The sequence below is a fragment of the Sebastes umbrosus genome, chromosome 17 (genome assembly GCF_015220745.1).
Source record: "Sebastes umbrosus isolate fSebUmb1 chromosome 17, fSebUmb1.pri, whole genome shotgun sequence".
NCBI lineage: Eukaryota > Metazoa > Chordata > Actinopteri > Perciformes > Sebastidae > Sebastes > Sebastes umbrosus.
Genome location: NC_051285.1, coordinates 8,068,092 through 8,091,956, shown reverse-complemented (window position 1 = coordinate 8,091,956; position 23,865 = coordinate 8,068,092). Strand labels below are relative to the sequence as shown.

The window sequence follows — 23,865 nt, the reverse complement described above, 5'->3', positions numbered from 1 at the left end:
GGAGTCTGCAGAGTAAGGTTAAGTACATTATTGACTTCCACAGCCTCCCTCTCGCTTCTCTCTCTTCATCTTTCCACCTCTCCCCCATCTGTCTAGCTCTAGCTCGTCTTCCTGCCTTTGAGGAGAGTGGTTAAGTACATCATTGACTTCCTCTGTCTGACTTCAAGTCTGCACGCTTGGATCCGTCTCAGGGTTTCCCCTCGCCTATTAAACTCTCAGGCGACCCACTTAAACCACACTCAGGGTACCAACGTTGTTGGTTTTTTTAAAAAAAAGCAGCCCAGTCATTTTTTTTTTTTCTTTTTCTGACCACCCAGAGGAAAATGTGAACGCGAAGAAAAAATGTGACATAAAATAGTTTGAAGGATCTATTCATTACACCAGCCTTCTAAATGAGTCGCTTTACAAGTTGTTTGAAGCATTTACAAGAAGAGGGTGTTTTGTGGCAGAAATGGCAACGGGCTTAAACAAACACTGGATTAAATACATGAGAACTTCTCATGTTCTCGTTTGTGATTCGACCTACGAAAAAAGGACAATTTTGGCTAGAGATATTTACTCAGGTGTCTCCCACACATTTGGTAGCTATACCTGTGGCTACAGCTGTGGAGGGTTATTTTTCATGATTGGTTTAACTGAGCGGGGCTCCATCCATCAACATGATGGCTTTGATTTGTTGCATACATATAATAAACTCCTACACCATTTTAAATGGAAAGGTCAGGGTTATGAAAAGCATTTATCACGAGCTAGGAGGCATTTTGATGCTTCTAAAATGCTATAAAAACGAATGTTTTAGCTTGTGAGATGAGGATCCTCTAGCAATTTTAGCTGCGTTAGTCCCACTGTAGCTCCAAGGGTAAAACTCTTTTCTCCTATTATCCATCAACACAGCAACCTGGGTTCAATTCCCAGATGCAGTGCTTCCAGCTTGGCAAAGAAACTCCATCAGATACATCTGACAGAGCTTGAGGGTGGGAAACCTGTAGAGTCGGAGTGCTTCTGGCTCCCAGAAGATGTGATGGATCAACAGTCAGGGAAGTGGATAGGACTTTTTGACATGTCACAGTAGGAAAAACACTTGTGTAAATATGATGATGGCTGGAGTCCATAATCCTCCACATATTAATTTATTGTGCATGTAGGTTTTGCAAGGAAACACACACAAGCAGAGCTTTTCAATTCTGGACTCTAAGGTTGGTAGATCTGACCGTCAGATACTAATATAGTTTGCTTTAAACTAGGGCGGTCAAAGTTAACACGATAATAACGCGTCAGCGCAAATTCGTTTTAACGCATCTTACGATTTTCAGGTCGTAGCGGGCTCAGTTTTAAAGCTAGAGAGAAGATACTGGCATCATATGAAACTAGAAAACCTAAAGAATCGTACCAATTGGTACCAACCATGTCATGCTAGCTTGTCACGAAGGATACTAAATAACGTTACAAACATGCGCTAAATTTTGGTGAGAAAAAAAAATGGCATGGCCATTTCCAAAGGGGTCCCTTGACCTCTGACCTCAAGATATGTGAATGAAAATGTTTTCCCACGAGTCTCCCCTTTACAGACATGCCCACTTTATGATAATCACATGCAGTTTGGAGCAAGTCATAGTCAAGTCAGCACACTGACACACTGACAGCCGTTGTTGCCGGTTGGGCTGCAGTTTGCCATGTTATGATTTGAGCATATTGTTCTATGCTAAATGCAGTACCTGTGAGGGTTTCTGGACAATATTTGTCAGCGTTTTGAGTAGTTAATTAATTTACAATAGCAAATATATACATGCATTTGCAAAAAGCAAGCATATTTGCCCACTCCCATGTTGATAAGCGTATTAAATACTTGACAAATCTCCCTTTAAGGTGCATTTTGAACATATAAAAAAATGCTTTTGAATTGAATGAAAAGATAAATACATTTAGTTTGTCACTTTTGCATGTTTATATTCAAAACACCACTTTGGGCAAAAATAATTGCCTTAAGTGCATGCATCACCATCTCTTTTCTGTTCACCAAACCCTCAAGATAGCTGCTGCTGCTGCTTGGAAACTGCTAAATCTTTTTTTTTTTTTTATGCCAATTATTTCCCAACGGGTTTTGCATTTAAATGATTGACACTTCAGTTTGGAAGAAAAACTTATATTTAGTCAACCAGACTCTTGTCTCCACAAAAGAGGGGGGAAGTTTTCTCTCTGACATATCAGTGAGCTTGTGGCTAGCTGCTGACATTTGGTTTTCATTTGGTTTGCTGAAAATGCTAACCAGCCGTTGCTTGGTTAAGTGCGAAAATCCAGAAACTTATCCCCTGTTGTGTGAAGACAGACCTCAGTGATTCTCCCTATAATTTAGATTTTTTCTTTCTATGTTACAGCAGCAGTCGGAGAATAATTTAGATTTTGGTTCCATGTCTGTCCCAGTTTTGGTTCCACTTTCTGTGTTATAGTTGTAAAACGTTTTTTTTGCGTATGCCTGTTATGATAAAAGCACGACTTCCAGGCAGTAGCCAAACACTTGCTTGATTGTATGCCTACTCAGAAGAGAAAATTGGACTGAATTATAATGATTTTCTTTTGCAATGCTGCCTCTTTTCCCGCTGTATTGACCAGAGTGGGGAACCATCACCAGCCACTCTGCTGCTTAAGTTGTTTAGTCTTTCACAACAAAAAAAAAAGACTTTGGGGCTGATCACACCGAGACGCGTCACTAAAGGCGCGGCCGCTTCAAAAAACGCCTCGGCAAAGCGTGTCGGGTGCCTGTGGAGCAGGGCTGTGTGCTTTCAACCGGGCGATCAAACGTGATTAATGGGAAAATGTAGAATGCATGCTCATGGGAGATCTCTCGTTGGGTCTCTAAATTATAGAGTACTGTCTAGACCTGCTGTATATGAAAAGTGTCTTAAGATACTGTTGTGATTTGACGCTATATAAAAATAAATTGAATTGAAAATGTGGTCTCTCTCTCTTTCTCTGAGTAGCCTACATGAAACTAACACCACAAGAGATCTAAATTCCCCCTTGTCTCTCACATACTCCATAGCTCTCTCACAGTCCAACAGCTAACTAGCTGGTTTGCTGTATCACATCTAACGGCTTCAAAACAGGAAGGAAGTGAAGTAGTACAGCCCGCCTCTTGTTTGATTTGAATGGCTGCCTGGGCCAAGTTTGACATTGACGAGCGGTGGGACTCTGCGAGTGGCAATGAAAAGATGAGAATATTTTAACTTTTATACGCATCTAAAAAACACTAAAAACCAACCGCAGACCGGTCAGGGTGCCCATGCTGTCCTAATGTTATGGCTGATCGGTGTAAATGACAGTATACGGGTGCTCTACAGTTGTAGCGTCGGCCGATTTGACCACAGAGGCGCAAGTGGCAGCTGGCTTGACCGCATGTTACCGTAATACGATAACGTTTCCTGTCCATGACAGAGTCAGCATGCAGCTTTAGCCGTGATGTCTAGCTCTGCTTTTCCTGGCAATGTGTGAAACTCAAAGTGCTTCCATACTTTAATGTAATGATTTAAAATGTGAGGGTGCAGGTCATATCCCCACGGACCCTCCACCGTTTTCTACTTTCTCATTTCTTTTCATAACTTCCTTCTACATCCACAAAGACTCAAATGAAGCAAATACAGTATATCGATTCTGGCATTGAAAAATCTATTTCAAAATCGTAAAAAAAAATGACTTATGACTAACTGATTTATGCAACATGTCCATTTTAGGCATTTACTGGCTGCTGGTGTCTTTAGTGACCAGATAAGGGGTTCAGTGTCTCTGTCACATGTAGCTGTCATGGTGGCTGAACCTGTGATTGTAAGCTGACAGGACAGGCTCTTTAACCTCTTGTACAGGTGGCAGCCCGGTATTTCTGAATGCGTATGTAAAGGGGGGGAATCGCTGGCCCGTTAAAGTGAAAGAACTGAACGTGATTTGAAATGTCACTGAATCTCCTTAAAATCCCACACTATCATTTTTGGAGCAGGATCACCTAAGGCACGAGGCAGACTGACAACTCTGCAACTGCCAAGAAAAGTTCATTTTCTCCCTCATTCTTTCCCTTCCCACCTGATATCCTTCTTTTTCCTTCCACCCTCTCTCTCTCATCCTTAGTTTCCGTTTCTACTGTATGTCTCTCTGTCTCTCGTGCAGTACAGACAACCCTGTCTCAATCAGTCCAGTGAACCAGAGCCCAGACTGTAGATTGAGATATTTCTTGTTCTCTGGAGAGTTAGGAGTGGATGAAGGAGAAAAAAGGGAGACGGGGAAAGACTCACAAATGTACAACTTCATCTCAATCAGTCCAGTGGACCAGACTCCTGGTCTGCACTGGGTTACTTCCTGAACACAAAGGCAAGAGAAAAGAGACAAAAAGAAACACCAGGACAGAGAAAGAGAGAGAAACAGTCTGTGACAGTCTGTCTGCTGTCTTGCCAAACAGCTATAACAGATGGTGCAGGAATTGCGTGCGTCTATCTCTAGAGCCAGAACTCAAATGCTTTAAGAGTCACATCTTTTTAGAATTGTATCCATTTTTAAATTTGACTTTTGACTTTGCTACTTGCCAAGACTGCTGACTGAAATAGCAACTCTCCTACTAAAAACACTTCTTTTACATTTGTTGTTCAAAACGCTCAGTGTCAGGTTGGACTTTTCTGAAAAAAGCTGCTGGCATAATTTAAAAAGATGAGATAAGGAGAACGACAACAATGACTATTATAGTGATTGGTTTCAATCGCACCACTGTTACCCGTGCAAATACAGTAAAGATAATTATGTTGGAGGAGGTACTATGTTAAATGTTTGTGTAGTTGTTCCTCCTCCAACATGGCCACCTGTAACCATTCGTATCAACTTCCAAACATAATGCCTCCGGCAACGGTTATCACCAGTGCGGAGGCATAACAACAGAAATCCTCAGATAGGACCCAGCAGACAAAATCTTGTTGTGTCATTATAAAGTATTATTACACAGTTTTGTTGAATACTCATTTCTGATTGGTCAATCACAGCATTCTACGGTCTGTTATTTCTTTATAGCAGACCGTTGCTATGTATAACAGACCGTTGCTATGGACGCAGTTCTGATCTGAATAATCGATTAATGAAGAAAAATAAGGAGATTAATAGATATAAAATGATTGATAGGTGAAGCCCTTCTCACACTGTATACATAACACATTTCTGTATAACAGTGCAGCATTGCGTGTGTGTATATTAAACTGCCTTGTCACACCATTGGTTTTTGTTGCATCACTTTCACTATACTGCACCAACACTGTCTAAACCTGCACTTTGTCAGAGTTGAAGCAGGACAATAGCTGGAGGCAATCAGCTGTCAGAGTCAATGAAACCATGTTGTACGAGGGAGAGAACACCATCAAACAGAAAGAAATACAACCATATTGTGAAACAATAATGTGGTTATGGTTTGGCTGAACATTTCTGCTAAATAAATAATAGGTCTCCTGGCTAAATGAAGGAAATAATGAAGTTTGGAAAGAAGCCTAGAGACAGGAGAGAATCGGAGATCAATACAGGAGTGAGAAGACAGAGATCAGTCAAAGGGAAAAACGAGTGATATCCCAAAAGATGGAGAGAGAAAAATGAAGGTTGGACTGGAAATAAATCCAGACAGTGAGACTATATAATGTAGGGCTGTCAATCATTTAAAATATTTAATTACGATTAATTTAATCACACATTTTTTATCTCTTCAAAATGCCGTTAAAACAAATTTGCGTTAACATGTTATTATCGCGTGACAACCTTAATATAATGCTAAGAAAGATAAACAAGTCAGAGAAAGACAGCAGGAAGCAAACAGAGTTACAGAGGCAGACAGAAACACTCTGCTCATCTCTACAAAAAACTAAATTACATTTCAACACACACATGTACAGTATAACCACATATTGGAAAAGAAGCAGAGATTTGTACAACACACTTAAAATCCACCTTAAACTTTAAGCTCCCTCCATCCTGCTGTAATCACCGTGCCGTATTAAACCTAACTAGCTTTGCTAATGAGCTCATTAATTCAAATAATAAGCTAATGGTGTGAATATGAACTCTGCATCTTAAAGCAACTAGGAGAAACAGTTTCAACAAAATTAGTTTTTCTTGTTAATATGCAAATGTAATATGAGGAAACCCGTAGCGCATGTATAAAGTTTGTCTAATGTCATGTGTTGTATTGTTCTCAAGGATGTGTAAACACACAGACAGGCAGACGCCACCATGGTGACGCATCCTCCTTCCCTACGTGATCGTGGTGGCGGGGTATAAAAATAGAAGAACCAAGCATGCAGACATATACAATTTGTAAAAACATACATCGGCAAACATACAAGCACATTAAAACACACACACACACTCATACATACTGTAACAGTTGGCATGCTATCCACTGCCTTGTGGCCAAGCTACATTACATTAAAGAACTATGTGACAGGGCTGTGGCCTCCTTTTCATGCATGGCTCACATCAGCCAAGGGGCAATGAATGGCAGCCAGACAATGCACAGTGTACACACACACACACACTCAAATGTACAAACAAAACAGAGGAAATGGCCAACAGCGTGGCTAATAACTGGACCAGCAGGATTTGGTGTGATTGATCCAAAGGTAATCATCACTCTGCTGAAGGTGAAGAAGTAAACAGCAGCCAAGAATGTTATTCTTCTCGGTGTTTAAAGACCAGTCGTGTCCACTTAGTCCACATTAATCCAGATTAGTTAGATAAATGTAATCTAATCCAGATCACACTTGCAGAGTCCATTAGTGTTTTTCTTTTAAAGGCCCTGTCTGCACACACACACGCACACACAGGTGTTTTCAATTACTCTGCTTGATTACATTTCTAGAGAGTTTAAAGCTGGGTGGAGCTACATTACATGCCGGCAAAGTCTATGTTATTATTCTGTGTAAGAATAATAACGGGGTAATCTGTCCCGCCTTAATGGGTGTAATAAAACTAACAGGAGAGTAAGGGAGATGTCAATCAAGCCCAGTCTGTGCACAGTCCTGAGAAGAGGTATGGCAACATAAGTGAAAGCACCTGTGTTGGTGGAATATGGGTGGTGTGTGTTATAATAACTAGGATAACTTCTAATAATTTGGATTATTAACAGGGTCAATCAGGCCTGAAAATCTCTGTCAAATCAAACCATCGCCTGGCCATAACATGTTCATACCCAAACAGAGACTAGCCTGATAATCAGACTGTTTTTTTTTTATTTAATTTTACGCCATTCATTCGGCCTGACGTCATGGTCATGTTAGACGATTGTGCCAACCAATCAGTAATGAGTGACAAATCTGTCCCATTGACGTCACTTTCATTCAACGGTTGACCCGAATGCTTCGAAGCTTCGACCGTTGCCATGGTAATCAACCTCCAAATCAGTATTCGAATGCTCTGTTTTTTTATATATAAGTATGTAATAATAATGTATAAATAAGGAATAATCCCACAACATTATTCATTATTCTTATTCAACATTATTATTAGTAATTCTCAGACGTGTAGAGGTGCGTGTATACAGTACTGTGGCAGCGGCACTGTCCCGAAGCTTCAAATACCTTCAAATATTTCTCACTGAACCTTCGAAGCCCAAAAAATTGTATACGGGACAGCCCTAGTCAACACAGAAGCTGTGGGAATGGTTGCTTGAAGGAAATACCGTAACAGTTTTGACAACGTTTAAAGAAATATTAATTCAAGAGTTCTTTCTGTAAGTCAATTTACAACAACCTGTACATCTAAGTCCATCTCATCTACGTTTCTTTCCGCTTTTGTGTCCATTTTCTGCCGTTATTTTTCAGGAATGTAGCTAGATTGATAGCTAGCTATTTAAGAGGATGACATCTCTATTCTTAATCCGCCCTACAAAGCTCTGATTGGTCAAATGTTTTTCCAATTTATGGGAAACAGTCGTCATTGAGCACAATGCGAGACCTATCTGAATCTTTAATTTGAGACGTGGGATCAGATGGCTGGAACCAAGCTAAACCGAAACCAGAACCTACATTTTGAACCCACAGTAGTCATCTATCACCAGCCTGGAGCCCATATAAAAATATATATATCTTGTGTGTATACCACCATCATCATCATTTCAATCACAGAAATCCATCCAAAACATCCATCATCATCAATGCCACTTCATTAATCCATGCCTATGGGTAACAATCTTGCACATATACCTTTACATACCACAACACTGAAGAAAAGAAACAAAAAAAAAAACCATAAATATCTAAAACTAAAAGCTGAAATTTAAACACGCCTCACAGGTTCCTCCAGCTCTCATTTGAATTCTATCAGCTGGTGTAAGCCACATTTTTTGTGCATAGTTTAGTGTCAGCCCAAAACATTTACAATAAGACAAACAGTGAGAAGGTTGACTAATGCATGCTGGGAAAGCCAAGTCGCCTGGGGAGCTAATTAATTGGCTGACTATGACACTGCCGAGAGCACTACGTCTGACTGAGCGTTTAAAGCGGACAGTTATCTGAAATGTGCAACAGAACAGGCATGAGAGAAAACAGCCGTATCTGGATGCCAGACTGCAGGTGGGAGAGAAAATCATGTGTCAGCTATTTTACCAGGTCACTGGATTAAAGTAGGGTAAGATTCAGCATAGAAACCCAGTTTGAGTGTTGGAGGAAAAAAGTCGGGTGAGAACAGCTGTTAGTGCTCAAAGACTAATAGTGTATACTTGATACATGACTGTTCAGGGTGTGCTCACACTCACAGCATGTTCATAGCAGCTTATTCGCACTCCCGAGCATTTCTTCCTTTTAGTTTTGCTCATTTGGGCAGGTGAGAAAAATGCCAGTCAAGCTGAGGGAACCTGCAGCTGAAAGTCTCCCTAAATAAACCAAGTCAACTGTGATGTGATTAAATAGTATATAACATAATCTAGTCCTCTGATAAAACCTCTAATCTCATTAGATGGCAGGTTAAATTTCTTTAAAGAACCCGTGTATAGCATTTTGGGGGATCTATTAGCAGAAATGGAATATAATATTCATGACTATGTTTTCATTAGTGTGTAACCATCTGAAAATAAGAATCGTTGTGTTTTCATTAGCTTAGAATGAGCCCTTCATATCTACATAGGGAGCTGGCCCTTTACTCGGAGTCCGGCATGTTACTCCGCAATGTTTCTACAGTAGCCCAGAACGGAAAAAAACAAACACTGGCTCGAGAGAGTGCATTTCGTGCTTTTATGTTACCTTAAGGCCACCGTAGTTCTCCGACACGCTTGTGAAACTGTGGCAACGTGAGCCGCACAGCGCAAAACCGTGGTACCGTCAGCCGTCATCTGATTTCCATTGTTCCTAAAGTAGTGTTATTACAGTAAGGATGGCCTCTGAGCGAAGCGAACGGCGTTACCACATTTTTGCACTCAGCGGCTCTGGTTACCGCAGTCTTGGAAAGGGAGGAGTGAGCGGAGGGGTACTCAGTTGGTTGCAATCTGCAACCAGACCACTAGATGACACCAAATCCTACACACTGCACCTTTAAATTGGACAAGCTAAAGCCTAACTTAATTTGTGTTTATGAGTCTTGATTTGCTCGTAACTAGTCACTGAGAATCTAAAAAAAAAAAAAACTGTAATAGAGTACACCCACCCTTAATATTAGTTAAAACTTGCCAGCCAGCGTTAGCTAACTTGTTCAGACAATTATCCTGCCTCCACTTAACAGCGCCCACAAAATATGTCATCATGTTTACTAACAGAAAAGGGGTTTATAGAAGCTGGAGCAAGCGGATGTTTGGTGGTTGTGCTTTATTTTACTTACTATATATTACTTAATTACTAAATCAAAATTGTTAGCAATTAATTGCATGACAACAAACGTTGAAGATGAATCGAGTTAACAATCTGGTCTATTCTGAATGAAAGCAACAGGACGTTTGCTGGACTTTTTGTCTTCAAGCTTCCAAATCCGTGGGACTGGCTGCATCCCATTTGTCATTCTGTCCACCCGTCTGTCTGCCTGTAAGCTTGCCATCTGTCTTTCTGTCTGTCTGACTGCTTGACTCTTTGCCTCTCTGCCCATCTCCCCATTTGCCGGCCATCTGTTTGTCTGTCTGCAAGTATGTCACCCCTCTGCTTGGCTGCCTGTCTGTCTGTCTGTCTGTCTGTCTATCTGTCTGTCCTCTCCCTCAGTCGGCCCTGTAGATGACAGTGCATTTACTTAAGCAGAAAACACTGTTGTTGTTGGGTGTCTTTTTTCAGCACTTTGCAGCACTTAAGGTCAGCACACTACAATGGTTGCCATGATGGTGATCTATTATTAAGAGACTGTAGCTGCAGAGACCCAGCAGGTAACACACACACACACACACACACACACACACACACAGTGCTCTCTCGAGATGAGTAGGCAGTCTGGCAGCCAGGACATTAAGTGACTGCTGGAACATCTGGACACACACACACTTACACACGCACACAGAGACAGAGATGAAGATCCACATTTGCTTTAATGTATAAAGCATTTAAAAAGGATACCTATGGTGCAGATGATGACCGTGCTCTGTAGCTACAATGCTCGCTTGCACACACACGAAACAAGCATCAACAACAACAATCTGTGGAAGTGAGGCTGTTTGCCAATGAGCACACGCACACACACACACACACTAACAGCGATACACACAACTGGCCGGTGCTCAGAGCTCCTTGAGGAGCCAGAGGTCAGTCAGTTTGATAAAGAATCCTTGCATATAAATTGCTTCATAACAAACCATCTCTCTGAGGCAGTGTTGCATCTGTCTGTGTGTGTGTGTGTGTGTGTGTGTGTGTGTGTGTGTGTGTCCGGAGATGTGTGTTCGTGCATTTAGGGAGGAGGTTTGTATATCAGTGCATTTACTGTGTGTGTTTATTTGTGTGCATATTTGTGTGTCTCTTTCTTTTCTCTATGATCCGGATGTTTGTGTGTGTGTGTGTGTGTGTGTGTGTGTGTGTGTGTTTGTGTGTGAGTGTGCGCGTGTGTGTGTTGATTGAACAGACTAAGACCTGCCTGCCTGGGGAACAAAAAGCCTAAAAGAAGTCTAAAAACCCTTTGGCAACAATCAAACCAGGGAAATGCAGAGCTGCTCTCCCTTCACTACTTTCTTCTCTCCTTTCTTGCTTTCTTCCCATCATTCACTTTTCCACCTTCAACCTCACGCTGCCTCTCTCGTAGGGATGCTAATTTAGAAATTTTTCTTTCTGACCGATAGCCGTTAACCCTCGTTAACTGATCATTAACTGTTAACCGACAAGATTAGTACCTTGCATGCAGGGGTGCGATAACAGATGCACAAACAGGTTAAATCCATCATTTATCACCAGCTGCAGTGTATGCGCAAAACAGACAACTGAGTCCCCAGTTCAGTTACTGTAGCAGTCACGATGTTGCGTGCATCGTCGTGGACACATGCAGCCACTTTCCTAGTATCATCCACATCATTTAGTTTAGCTGCAAGGTTGTCAGCTGTGTGTCTGCCTGGTGTAACGTCAGCGAGTGTCCGACAGACTGTGTGTGTTTATGTGCTACGTATGGAGATGTAGCATTGCTTGTGGCTTAGTGCTCGCCGTTGTCACACACATACGGTCTGTCAGCGTGGCGTAACGTTAGCAAATATCCGACAGACTGTGTGTGGCGGCGGTGATGAGCCGTTCCTCTGAGTTTTGCTCAGCTTTTTATTTAATTTTGTATATTTCTTTTAACCGATTACATTAATCGGTTAAATTCTTAATGTCGGTTAATGGTAATTAATTACATCACTACTCATCTCTTTCTATCACCATATCTCTCCTTGACTGCTACTCTCTTCATCCTCCAGTCTTCTATCTGTCTATCAATTTTTCTCCATCTCTCCTTCTCTCACCTGTCACCCCTTTTCCTTCCTTCCTTCCTCTCTTCCTCCCTGTTTGTTCTCATCTCACTCTCTGACGCTGAATATTTCCTCTTCTTTATGGGAAAGAAATGACAGGCAGGATGAGATGGGATGGACAGGAGTGTGGTGTATATGTGTGTGTGTGTGTGTAGCACCACTTGCCTGTGCAGTGCTAATGCTGTGTGTACAAGCAAGACAGCTACAGCTAGAGGGCATGCAGGGAAGTCTGCAACACAGGCAGACACACACATACATACACGCACGTCCATGTCTATTTTCACTCTTCTTTCCTTCAGCCTCCTCCCCAACGCCACACACACACATACACTCAGAGCTATTTTTGGACCGAGCCGCTAGAGAAAAGGTAGGCAAAAGAGAGAGGTTCACACCGACGAGTTTGACAGGTATAGAGAGAAAGAGCACCAAAGAAAAGAATCAGAAAGATTTATAAAGTGAGAGACCAGGGAGAGAAAAGACAGAGGTAGAAAGAGAACAGAGAGAGAGTGAGTGAGAGAGAGACAAAGAAAGATAGATGATAGAGAGAGACAGAGATGGGAGAAATAGGGCAACTATTATGAATGAGCTGAAAGAATCAAAATGTCAGGGTGTGTGCGTCTTGGAATTTGTGTGTGCACAAATGTGTGATGACGGGTATCAAGTATTTACCCCAGCATCAAACACACATGTACACACACACACACACACACACACACACACACACATATACACACACACAGAGACACACACACACACACACACACAGTAAAGATGAATGCGCTCGCCAAGAGGGAAAAAAAGGAAAGAAAAAAACACATTTGACACACATCGCACACATCAAACATCCTCATCAGGACCATGCTAACAGGTGTGCAAGAAAGAAGACAGCAACCTACTCACACAGCCAGACATGAAAGCTAGAAACACACACACACACACACATACACATTTCTCTTGCTCAGTATATGGATAAAATAGGCAGAAATCATCCTTCAACATCCTGTCATTTCAAGAGGAAGAGGCAACTGGAAACTGCTCTTTGTTGCATGCCACGTTTATGGTTTAGACTATTGGAGAGCTGTATTTTTACATCAATTCAGTGCAACATTAAGTCGTCAATGTGCTGCTAGTTTGATTAGTTAATTGACTGATTAGCAAATTATTTTGTCCACTTTGGTCCAGAGTCTCCAGACTGAAATGTTTCAACAACTATCAGACAGACCGCCATGCCATTTGGTACAAACATTCATGGTACCCAGAGGATGAAGCCTACTGACTTTGGTGATCATCTGACTTTTCCTCGAGCGAGTACGCCGGTCTGTGCACCGATCAGATACCATTAATTTACCCGGAAAGAAATCAGCTTGTTTAACCGGAAATCAATTCTTCTTCTCCGCTCCAAAACAGTAGCCTTCACTGTGCTGTCGCCCTGGATCATGGCTTCCACTGGCAACTACTGTCTTAGAGCAGCGAAGAAGAACTGATTGCAGGTAGTTTTAATTGTCTGACTGCTTGTCTTAATTGATGAAAAAGTACCCATGTGCAGTAATATATCAAATTGAGGATGCGGTACGTTGAGATGCGTCGAGAATCGTTGTAAATTTGAATCGTTGACAGGTGACTCGTAATAGAATCGAAAAGTGAGGCCAAGGAAGATTCACACCTCTACTGCTTAACATCGGCATATTAGCATTGTCATTGTGAGTATGTATGTTAGCAGCCACTAGCATGGTGGCAGAACAGATCCGATCCCTGCTGGACACTTGGATTGAATACGTTTCGGAGTGAAATACATTATGAGTTGCTGAGCACCTGAACCCACTGACACAGTCAGAGCTGCAAGAAAATGGTGGAAAACCACACACACAACCCTGAAGTGCACAGATAAAAACCACGGCATACAGCTGTGCTTAACTTCTCAGCCTGCAACTTTAATGCTGCACTCACGACTTCACTCAATAACACACACACGCACACGCACCAACATCTCCTGACTGACTGGAAGGCTCAGAGCCACTTAAGAGCAGTCATGAGTCACTCTCTGATGCTGATATCACCATCACCATTCCCATCAGCCCTCTCCCCCGTGGTCCCCCCCCCCCCCTCCCCACTGAACACTCCATGGGGATCCACCGGATGGAAGAAAGCTCGCTCCTTATGTCAAATACAGAAGGCTGTTGTCTCCCTAAAGTGAATTAGTTTTCTGGTATTGCTCTCAGGGGATCAAAGCTACCCTAAGTGAAGTGTAAAATAACAAAGAAATAAAAAATAAATGCACCCTGCTAGCTGTAGCGTGGTTTAAATGAGGAACACTAACGGTGCTAAGATCCTAGCTTGGTCCTTAAGGGAAACTGAAAGATGTTAGAGATGATTCTCAAATGAAACATATTGTACATTTCAGCGTTTCACAGGTACTTTATTTGAGGAGGGGGTGTAGATGTAGACGGATTATTAGTAATTTTGGATTTTGTTTTAAGCCTCCACTGACATGACAGACAGGACTACCAACGATCCCCACCTGTTTCAAGTAGGGATGCACTAATCCGGCTCTTTCTGTCCGATACTGATAGCGATATGGGAGTGCACTGATGTTAGAAAGAGGAAATGAAAGGAATTAAGGAAGAAACTCTGTGTCCTAACCCACACATTATATAATTGTACACGATACGGACACACACGTGGTATCCACACCAACGGGAGAGGCGTCGGGCCAAACAAATGAGCCACAGAAATCAAATAGATTTCCTTTATCACCTTGCTGGCTCCAGCCACCAGAACATTAACACAATATTTATTGATGCTGCCACTGCTCCTGCTGCTGCCGCTGCATCATGGGAGCAGGAATGAAAGATTGGAAAACAGAAGAGAGAGAGCGAGAGAGAGAGAGAGAGAGAAGAAATGAATAAAAAGAAAAAAAATGAAGGAAGAGGCTGAGGTCCAAATAATTTTCTAACTAAGCCTCCCGCTCTGTCTCCTGAAATCTGCTGACAAACAATGAAGGAGGTGAGTCGGAGCCAGCGAGGCTGGGGCCCTGCCAAAAAGCCAGGAGGAGAGAGTGCAAAAGGGGGAGGACAGGTGGGAGGGAGAGAGGATGAGAGAAAGAAACACAGAGAGAGATTGAGGATTGATCCATCGCTCCTGTCTCTACTGCCATCAGGAGTTCATTAGCTCCTGGAAGGGAGTGAAGGAGGGATGAAAAGGACAGAGATGGAGGATGAGCACTCTGCCCTTCACTCCCAGCAACCCTGACTACCACCTCCCTGTTCATCTACCTGCACCTCCACCTCCTCCCCCCTTCCTGTCGTCTGTCATCCTGCCCTCGCTACATCTCCTCCTCTCCTCTACCTTCTGTCCCTGCTGGCTTCACCTTCCCCATCTTCTCATTTGTTGCCTTTCCTCATTATCTGCAAACTTTGTCTCTATGGTCTCAGCTGAACAACCATTTACATACAAGAGAAGTAAAAACCTCCATTCATTATGATATATTGGATGGTTTTGAATACAGATTAAGCACAAATTAAATCTTCAAGAATGGCACAGTGAGTCAGAAGCTTATTTCCATCTTGGATCACCGGGTGTTCAAACAGCAAAGGAGGGTCTGACATACTGTTTCTGTCTGTTGTTTACTCGCCCTCTCTCCCCACAAACATACACACACATACACACACACACTAACTCCTGAAACTCTTCCCGTCAGGAGCTCAGGCAGCATCTGTCAGCCTGTCCATCACTGTGCTTTCAGCCTTCAGACTTTTTATTTTTTCCCTAAAGAAGAGTAGGAGGGAGCAGGCGGACTGAGAGAGAATAGTCTGACACTTAGGATGATAAAAGAAGAGAATATCTAATGGATAATGACGTTTTTTTAATTAGGGCTGTCAATCGATTCAAATATTTAATCACAAATTTAATCACACATTTTTTAACTGTTCAAAATGCACCTTAAAGGGAAATTTGCCAAGTACTTAATAATCTTATCAACATGGGAGTGGGCCAATATGCTTGCTTTATGCAAATGTATGTATACATTTGGTATTGGAAATTGATTAACATCACAAAACAATGACAAATATTGTTCAGAAACCCTCACAGGTACTGCATTTAACATAAAATATATGCTCAAATCATAACATGGCAAACTCAAGCCCAACAGGCAACAACAGCTGTCAGTGTGTCAGTGTGCTGAATTGGCTATGACTTGCCCCAAACTGCATGTGATTATCAGAAAGTGGGCATGTCTGTAAAGGGGAGATTCGTGGGTACCCATAGAACCCATGCCAATTTTGAGTTCTTCTATAAATGTGAAAAACTGTCAAATCACCCATCACTATTTCCCAGAACCCAAGCGACAAATTTAAATTGCTTGTTTTGTACGACCAACAGTCCAAAACACAAATATATTCCAATTACTATGATATAAAACAGAGGAAAAACACAAAATCCTCAAATTTAGCATTTGTGCATCATGAATAACACTCGACATATCATCCGTAATATAAAATGTATAGAATCCTAAAGTCGGTAGAGGGGGAAATGAAACACTTGATATAAGCATAAAGGAAAGAGAACATAAGCTTGGTGAGATATGCTCTAGTGATGTCACTGTCAACGTTGTGGTAACAACACAGACTTCACTGTGAACTATCACAAAAAATGGATCATTAATTTTATCTGAAAAACCATCTGCTGCACCGAACGCCCCACTGCTCTTATTCAGTCAGCGAGGGACAGCTTTCGCAGGACGAAGAGTTATGAAGCATATTTCCAATTACTCCTGCAAAAATCTCTCTGTGAAATATGTGTGCCATTTCCTTCCTCACCAGTGATGTGTGCAGGTGTGCAGACTTTGAAATTATCCTTTACTAACAAGGCTGAGTCACAGTGGTACAGGGGGAGGAAAGAAATGTAAAAACACCCCCCTCTCCTCCTGAAGTCTGACGTCATCTCCTGCCCACTGAACAGCAGGTTAGCATGCACACACACACACACATACACTCAAGAACCCACTAATGAGGTTTTACGCCACAGCAGGGTCATCTACTGGGAGCAAACACTGACAAAAACACACACGGGTTAATGCAGAAAAACATGCCTGCAGCGATTAATCCACCACGTGGTTGGTTTCATGTTCCAAAACTTGTAAAGCATGACAAAGCCTGCATGTGAGGAAACCAGAACAACCCCACAAACTGATCTAGGGCTGCAACTAACGATTATTTTCATTATCGATTAATCTGTCGATTATTTACTCAATTAGTTGTTTGGTCTGTAAATTGTCAGAAAATGATGAAAAATGTTGATCAGTGTTTCCCAAAGCCCGAGATGACATCCTCAAATGTCTTGTTTTCTCCACAACTCAAAAATATTCAGTTTACTGTCATAGAGGAGTAAAGAAACCAGAACATATTCACATTTAAGAAGCTGGAATCAGAGAATCTTGACTTTTTTTCTTAACAAGACTCAAACCCGAGTATATGTCTGGACCGTGTAAGGTCAGTCTGTGAATATGTGGCTAAACTGTAACACAAATAGTCAGTAGTCATGTCTATAATGTTAAATCCAGCGCTACATGTACACCAGGTCTGGCGAGGACACTAGGGGACGCGCTGCTCCACTCAACTGGCTGTTCAAGCGGTGACGTACCCTTTCGTGGAATGCATCCGATTGGTTCCTGGTTTTCTGCTTGCCATTTCAAACAGGAAACAACATAGCAGCCTGCTTGTAATCTTTCTGTTATTCCATCTAAACAACCCACCAAAATCTACTTCTGAAAACATTTTAAGCAAGAAATAGGCGACGCCACAGCTGAATCTCATTTCATTTTAGATCTAGATCGCCTAGTTTGACAACTTGGTCCAAGTTTAGGACGTGTCGCGCTGGACGGGCTCATTTGCATAAAGGAATGTTGTTTCCGTCTTTTCATTTGGAAAGAGCAACAGCCAATGAGGAAACTCCAACACTCAGACGACCAATCATGTAACTTCATCACTCAGTCAGTCACTCAGTGACAAACTTTTGCATTTGTAATTACTCAAACCGATTAATCATTTATCAAAATAGTTGACAACTAATCAATTAATCGTTGAAGCTCTAAACTGAACACACTCACAGGTGTTTTCATATGTTTGCGTTTTTGTTTGTGTCATCTATGCTTCCTTAACATACGTGTAAGTGTCTCATTTTATATAAGAATCCCAGTTCTATTACAGAACAAGTTGTATTTCTTGCTTATTCTGTCTCTTTGTATTCTTCAAGAGTGGACAGGTCTAAAAGAAATCATAAATAGACACAATATGTATTGGATCAGAAAATCAGATTCATCAGTATTGATATCGGTAATACAATATCGGCCTATTCTCAACTCACAAAATCCCAGCACATGGAACTACACACCAGAAAGAACACACACACAAATCCTACTCAGCTAGTAGTAATACCCTTGTGGCCAACATGCTGGTTAGTTAGTTAGTAAGCAGAGCAGAGCGCAGCAGAGAGCTGGTGACATGACAGCTAGCCAACCCGCCTGCAGGCAGCCACACACACACACACACACACACACACACACATAAATCCTTCAGCTCAGTTGATTCCTATCCTTCTTATCCGACACGTATTTCTGCATCACAAACACACACACATACACATTTGCCCTGCAGCCTTCTTTAGCAATGTGTGTAAAAACATGTATGTGCACATGGAGGGGGTAGTGTGTGTGTGTGTGAGAGGGATTGAGGGTACAGTTAACATGACGTCAGCGGTCCATTCATGAACAACACCCCTCCTCCTCCTCACTACGTAGCAGCTAATGCGATACAACGCACCACGTGGGGGTCCTTACCCCCTTTCCAAGCCAATCCGAGCTCAGCGCTTAACGCAGCAGACATACACACACACGCTACACTACACCCCCGCCCACACATGCACACGTGTGCGTATGTACACACGGGAGGCTTAAAAGGTCTGCGTGCTCGAGTTTCACATGACATACTGTACAGGGAGAGTTGGTGCATATGGTCGCATATACGCACACATATTCCTCCTGGCTAAGTCAGATGATGAGAGAAATGCCAGTTATGGCTTGATGGAGAGATGATGAGGAGGATGATGAGGGGAAAGATGGATGGATGGATGGATGGATGGATGGATGAAAGGTTGGGGTGTAAAAGGGCAGAGGATGGCTGGCACAGAAGGAAGGATAAAAAAGGAAAGGGATGGATGAAGAATGCAGGATTGAAACATGGATGGCGATAGGGCTGTCATCAAAAAAACGGAAGCAAAATGAAAACAGCCTTGTCCATCTCATCCCTGTTCACTTGCCTTGTAAACAACCACTGTCTCTAGGCGAGAGAGGCGAGCCTCGAGGGAGGGGAGGGAAGGAGTGAGGGGAGGGGGAGAAAGAGAGGGAGAGAGAATGAGTGAAAACAAGATAGCACTGCATCAGGAAAGATATGAAAGACAGAGAGGGGGATAGAGGGATAGAGAGAGAGAGTTGTTATGCCCCCACACACCATGACTCATCTCCGGTTTCATACCCAGCAGGAGGAGGGTGTGTGTGTGTGTGTGTGTGTGTGCGCAAGAGTGTGTGTGTGTGCAAGAGTGTGCTGAGGGAGTTTGAAGAGCGTACGTGCATCTGTACTTGAATATGTGTTTAGAGTGAGCGAGAGACACACAGAGTTGGTGTGTGTGTTTGCACAAATCAAGCTTGTGTGTGATGCTGATGATGTGTGTGTGTGTGTGATGGTGGGAAGGGGGGGGTGCTGCTGTCACAACTGGGAACATTTAACAAGTCCCCAGACGATTTCAGTTTAATTGATTCAAGACTACCAGTTCAGCTTCACATGTGCAATCAAAATTTTTTATTTTTTTTTCTTAAATCTGGATAAATTGCCTTGCATCCCGCTAATGATCTGCACTTTCCAGCCTGCTACTCAGTGGCTGACCCAGAGCTTCACGTGTGGTGGACTGCTTATTGTCTCTTCTAATAGGCAGACATAATATTCTTTAGAGGTTCTCCAAGCAATTATGAAGAGTAGGTGGCCACACAATGTGCTGCTGGAAAATCACACCAGAGACAAATGCCCCACTTACACCCCATTAATCCTGCTAAAACACCTGACACCCAGCATCCACATGTCAAGTCCTGGTTGTTGTTTTTTTTTAACAGGTAAGGATGCAACAGCCACACTCATCCAAAACCCAGGTATACACAGACAGAGAGAGAGAGAGAGCTCTGACTCTGAGGAGGTAAACAACAGCCACTCCCCCCTCTCTTCTTCTAAAGCCAGCTAGATCTGCACAGCATGAAGCAGCAGGAGGAGGAGGAGGAGGGTGAAGGAGGCAGAGAGAGGAGTTGCTCTAATTCCTTGATGTGTGTGTGTGTGTGTGTGTGTGTGTGGTTGCGTGCTCAGCCTTCCTAAAAGCAGTGCTACTTGCTCCCTTTTTTTACAGAGGAGTGAAGGAAGGAACCTGCAAAATCCCCCAGAGACTGTGAACGTTTGATGCCTCCTCCACCCTATAGCACCTTAAACCTCCTACTATCAGTACAACTTCTCATATCCCCCACCACCACCTCCTCCACCTCCACCTCCACCTCTATGTGTCTATAAATGTGTGTGTTCCTGCTTTCACATTCGCCTGCAAGTTACAACTCGCATTCCTCGCTATACGCATGCTGCTGCAAATGGACCAAATTTGTCGCAATTACGCGCAAAAAATAACCCACAGTTTTGGACACTCTCCAAACTACCAGCTCTGCACACTTGATTCCCATTACGTTTGCAAAAGCTACAACATGGCCAACTTTACCCTGGTTCATTTCATCTCTCTCTCTCTGTGTGCACACACAGGGTTTTTTTTTTTTGCTCTCCTGCACTGCAACACCTAAAAAACACCTCCTTGACCCACATGCAACCACAACACTGTGTAAGCGCCCCTGTGTGGCTGTGACTGACAAGCTGCTGCTGCTAAAAAGTGCGTACAGGGCTGCTGCTGCTGCTGCTAGCCAGCTAGATTCTAGAATGTAGCACTTGCAGCATTGTATCTTTGCACTGGACTAGATTCTAGAATGTAGCACTTGCAGCACTGGACTTAAAGCCTTCCTGCAACATTTTATCATTCTCTCATTCGCATTCTTTTTTTTTTTTTGTTACCTTGATGCAGTCAGCTTCGGCGTGCAGCAGAGACGTCCACAGTCCTGGACGGAGGGGTGATTCACAGAGATTAGGAGATCATTGGAGAGCCAGGCACATGTAGTTTTTACAGTGGAAACAGCCCTGATACTCTGGGATCCACGTTGGGTTGACAGGACTTGTCCCTTCCTTCCTCCTTCCTCCCTCCCTCCTCCGTGTTGACAGCACGTGAGCTCTGCAAAGAGACCGGCCGCGCGAGGAGTCCAAATCCACAATAAAAATCCAAAAAGAAGTGGCAGCCAGACTTTGAGTTTGCAAGTCAACAACAACAACAAACCCAGTGGTGGTGGTGGTGTTGTTGTTGGTGGTGGTGGTGGTCCAGTTCACGGTGGTGTAGCAGGCTGCTGCTGCTGCTGCGAGGTGCGCACAACACACCACCGCTCACAGGAGGAAAGCATGTCGCATTTTGCAAAAAAAAAAAAAAAAAAAAAAAAAAAAAAAAGCAAGCAGCAACCCAAACGTGGTGGTGTCCAAAAAAAAAAAAAAACCCCGACGATGTTTTCCTCTCCGGTGCCAGCAGCGGTACTGGAAGGAAGGAGGAGGAGGAGGAAGGAGGAAGGCAAGAAGAAGAGGAGGAGGGTTTCTGTAAAATATTTAAAAAAAGAAAAGAAAAGGATGCTTTATTTCCAAACGATGAGTCAGAAAAGATTGCAAGCTAGTTTCGCAACGTCCCTCCTTCAAAAATAAAAATCTTCACTTCGCTTCCACTCCTCTAGCAGCCGGTGGACGTGCACAACACACACACACAGCTCTGCTCACTAAAGCACAGACGGCTCCTGTCTTCTTCAACCTCTTCCTCCTTCACCCTCCGAGGAGACAACACTGGAGGAGGAAAAAATAATCAGCTTCTTATCATCAGCTTGAAAACTCTTTTGGCGCCATATTTATGGCGTACTTTCAATTCAGTGTTCACCGCGAGCTGCACTTCCTACTCTGAGGAAAATGGTAGATTACTGCGCCTCTGAGAGGAGAGGATGGGGACTGAACCTTCTTCACCTGCCAAATACTCAGTCAGGCAGTGATACAGGCTGACTTTGTGGAGGGGAAAGGGTTGAAATGGGACATTAAAAAAAAAGATGTATCCAATGATTATCATGTGACAAACAGCCACATGTTTAAAAGAAAAAATAGTTTCTGAAAACAATTAATAGGTGTATTTATTAATGGAGGACTCAATGTACAGTGCATTAGCTTTCAAATATATATACTTTTTTTTCAATATTATGTTTATTGTTTTTTTGTTTATTTTGAAACTACAGAACAAACATTCACAAACGTCCAAACCTAATATTAATATAAAACAAGCCAGTATAGATCCATGAAAATTATATTATATACAAAAAATAGAAAAAGAAGTAAAAAGAATATACACAAGAAAAAAAAAATGTAAAACCTTCTTCACCCGCCAATGCTCAGGCAGTATTACAGGCTGAATTTGTGTGTGTGTGTGGGGTGGGGGTGTTGAAATGGGACATAAATACATCTGCACTATCTGTTTATATCATGTTTATTTTTGTTTATAGCTTATTTTGTATATTGGTAGAAATTCAATTTTTTTTTTCACAGTGCATCAGCTTTCAAATATATATATATATTTTTTTTCAATATTATATTTATTGTTTTTTTGTTCATTTTGAAACAACAGAACAAACATTCACAAACGTCCCCTATAATAACATTCTCAGTATAAAGAAACTTAACAAACCTAATACTGATATAAAAATAAGCCAGTATAGATCCATGAAAAACATATTATATAAAAAAAATATATATATATATATATATATATATATATACATATATAAGTAAAAAGAATATACAAAAGTAAAAAAATAAAAAATAAAATGTTAAACAATAAAATAAAATAAAATCTATTTATATACACATATATATACTGTATACATATATACATACATACATACACATATACGCACACGCATACACATACAAAAACATATATACATATAATCAATTAAAAAAAATCAGTTTACAATTCAGTCATCATCCTATTCTATCTCCCTATTCACAATCACCCTGCTCCAGCAATGATACAAATTACAAACTACCTTATTCTAAAACTTTTCAACCTAAATACTTCAGACCTGTTTCATAGTGATAAACAGAAACACATTTCAATTTAAATCATGTTATGATAGGATGAGATAATAATGTATTAGTTTCACAGCGGGAAATATGCAATGTTATTGAATGCCGATACCATTTATTTACCTTTTAAAAGAGGGTGATTTTATTCAAATTACATTTGGACTCAACTTGACAGGATTTATAACCTATATTTCAAGTAACTGATCTTTCAGAAAATGAACAGTAGCAAGACTGGCATACATGTAGTCCTAATAAATCCAGATATTTAAACTTATCAGTCTATAGCTGATTTTCAGTAAGTGCTTCAGCTTTAAAATAATGAACTTATTGCTGTGTGTCAACATCATATCAGAGTTTCTATTGGCCCAAAGCTAACCTGGGTGGAGTAATAGACACAATATGCTTTGTTTTATTGACGCAAATGCACTTTTTAATGATTTTATAATTTATAGCTAATTATCTAGTGGACCCTGGGAGTCCCCAGACCCCACTTTTAGAATCACTGACTTAAACCATCCCTTGTTTCCTATGACTGACATGTGACAGGACTCCTTTATGTAGGAAGAAATATGTTAGTAGTTAAACTCATCCACAACTTGCAATTTATAGCACTTTTTTCAATTTCAATCTCAACCCGTCCACCTATTTTTAATGAATTCTCACCATCAC

General features: G+C 41.8%; 1 protein-coding gene across 1 annotated transcript in view; it reads right to left on the bottom strand.

Moving 5' to 3' along the window:
• Positions 1 to 22,307, bottom strand: part of jade2 (jade family PHD finger 2) — a 188,828-nt gene extending 166,521 nt beyond the window's left edge. Inside the window, exon 1 of the mRNA XM_037749207.1 lies at positions 21,052 to 22,307. The gene's annotated coding sequence lies outside the window, so the exon portion shown is untranslated. The remainder of the gene's footprint in view (positions 1 to 21,051) is intronic.
• Between the last annotated feature and the right edge of the window lie 1,558 nt (positions 22,308 to 23,865).